This window comes from Lepeophtheirus salmonis, chromosome 5 (genome assembly GCF_016086655.4).
Source record: "Lepeophtheirus salmonis chromosome 5, UVic_Lsal_1.4, whole genome shotgun sequence".
In the NCBI taxonomy this organism is placed as follows: Eukaryota; Metazoa; Arthropoda; class Copepoda; order Siphonostomatoida; family Caligidae; genus Lepeophtheirus; species Lepeophtheirus salmonis.
The window spans coordinates 17,768,664-17,771,173 of NC_052135.2; the positions used below are offsets into that span (position 1 = coordinate 17,768,664).

At 32.1% G+C, this 2,510-nt stretch overlaps 1 long non-coding RNA gene across 1 annotated transcript; it reads left to right on the top strand.

The window, feature by feature from the left end:
• The first annotated feature begins 304 nt into the window (after positions 1 to 304).
• On the top strand, positions 305 to 2,045 carry LOC139905360 (uncharacterized). The gene is made up of 2 exons (XR_011780030.1): positions 305 to 684; positions 739 to 2,045. It is a non-coding gene; the product is annotated as an uncharacterized lncRNA (long non-coding RNA).
• The last annotated feature ends 465 nt before the right edge of the window (positions 2,046 to 2,510 follow it).

Below are 2,510 nucleotides of genomic sequence, written 5' to 3' on the forward strand. Positions count from 1 at the left end.
ATATAGTGAAATACCCTATTAGAGGGAAGTATGACTTCACGTTACTTTTTTGCATCACACAACCTGTGCTCCCTCTCTAAAAAAGGCCCAAAATAAGTTGGTTGTTAACCAATTGTTCCAAATTATGGAATTATCATTTAATAACTGTTGAGAATATCGTTTTTTTTTGGAAATGCCGTTTTATTATGTTAGAGAGAAAGAAAAAAAATGACGTCATATAAACCTTTTTTTGATCACTTGGCTCAACCCTTCGCACATTTTGTTGCATTTATGCATTTCTTTCGTAATTTTGGCAGCATGGTTTATCATGTAATCTATGTCGTCAGTGAAAACACTCTATAATGCACAGTTTTCCATAAAACAGGAGCAAGAGTTTTTATTCTTATATAATTTTACTGTTAATACCTTCTTTCAGAATAATGACGTCATGTGAAAACAGTTTACTGTATCAAGCAACCTTTCACTCGAAAGAAACAAAAAAGGTCCAAAATCAGATATGATAGAAGTTAGCAAAATTCTTCAAAACTATAGATTTATTGCTCAATAAGTGTTGAGAATTGTTCACAGTTATAAAGGAGATTATTATAATTCAACCGATCAGCGTTCAGAACTCAAATTATGAGAAAATCAGTAGATAGATCGACAGCTGACAACAAAATGCATGGTATTTTTTATGCTACTGAAGTAAGAGTATAAAGTATATATAAATCTCATTGAATAAGTTCATTGATTATATAGAATATAACTTGATCGTATAATGCAACTTTTCTTCCAAAAAGAACACGAGAAAAGGGCAAAAATCAGTTGGTAGCATAGTGAGTCAATTCGTCCTAATGCTTTAATTATTCTTCAATAATTGTTGAAAATTGTTCGTAGCTTCTAATTCAACCAATCAACGTACAATACACTGAATAGGAGAAAAGAAGCAGATACATTAACAACTGAGGACAAAATACACGGTATATTTTTGTGTTAGCGAGATAACGCCAAGAGTTATAGAAGCTGTCAATGTATGAATGTGTATTATACAAGGCGACCTAAAAAGTGCATATCTAATGAGTATATATAATAAAGAAAAAAGCTTAAAAAGTAAATAAATAATGACAATTCAAGAAGCCTGCCAAAAAATGGAATGCACAAATACAAAAAATACTCCACATGAACGCACAAAGCTTTTAATGTATTAACCCATACACATATGAGTATGTGTTTAGGTACATCTACATACATATTTACATACTATGTACATATCTATGAATATGTATAAAGGGATTTTATTCTAATACATGATTGATTAAGAATTACTATCCAGAATTCAAGACATCAGGACTTTTAGAAATTAGACAATTGAGGAGCGACTCCACAGATGCCACATATCTTGTATATTAAAAGAATTAAAAATAGATGAAGCCTCCCAATCCCGTTTCACATGGCGTTAGAAACCATAGCTATTTCAAGTGTCTGCAAGAAAGCCATCAAAAGCCAAATTGTGGATTCCCCGGATGATTTGGTTGTAAACCGTCGGAAGATGTTCTGAAAAACTCAATTAAATATTTTGCAACCCTTGCATGGACTCAAAAGGAAAGGGGTTTCGCTAGAGGATGGCTACTTAAACCCTTTTTACAAATAAATTGAGAGTCGAAAATACAGAGAGATATTTCACATTCTGTAAGTTCAGTCTAGAGACTTCAAGACATCAGTTTTGAGATTGCCCCAAAGTGGTTTACCTAGTGCACATGACTACTGAGCTTTGAGGGAATATTACAAATAGGCAATAAGGATTGGTGATTGGCTTGTAATGTCACTGCCTACACATAGATATCACTTTAAAATAGAATACTTATCACTAAAGTATAAGGATATTTTATAGTTTAGTTTTTAATTTAATTATTTAGCAGATTTTCGCGTAAATGTTGTTATCGTTTTTCATTTACTTATACTTATTTTTTTGTTTGAAGCATGTAAACCAAATGATTGTCCCTTATATATTAATTCATTAATTTTATTTTGTTATGTGCTTTTGGAAAGTATAGTTATAAAATCAATTTACCGAGAATAATGTAATTATTCTCAAAATCTAGAGTTGCATAATATGTTACCTAGAACGCGTGACAGTATTTTTTATTTGCAAACTGAAAATAGCCTGTATTTTCCAAAACTCTTATCATAATTCTTAACAAAAGAACATCACAGTATAAAGTAATCACTAGTTAGTGGACTCATGAATAGTGATGTCAATCGGTAGCATTTTGGGTATGTTATAAAATAGAAACCGAAAATCAATATAGTACCCCTGACAATTTGAAGAATAGTTTAGAGGAGAGGAGCTTAGTTGTCATGACGTTTCATTAGATCAGCTGTGACAAGGGAGGAGGGGGAAAAGGAAATAAAAAAGGAAATTGGCAAGAATGACTCCGATGTCGATCCTCATTTCTACTCTGAGTGCATCAAGGACATATAACTCCCAATAAGTTATCAGGGTCTTTTTGAGCCCACGCCAATATTCTATC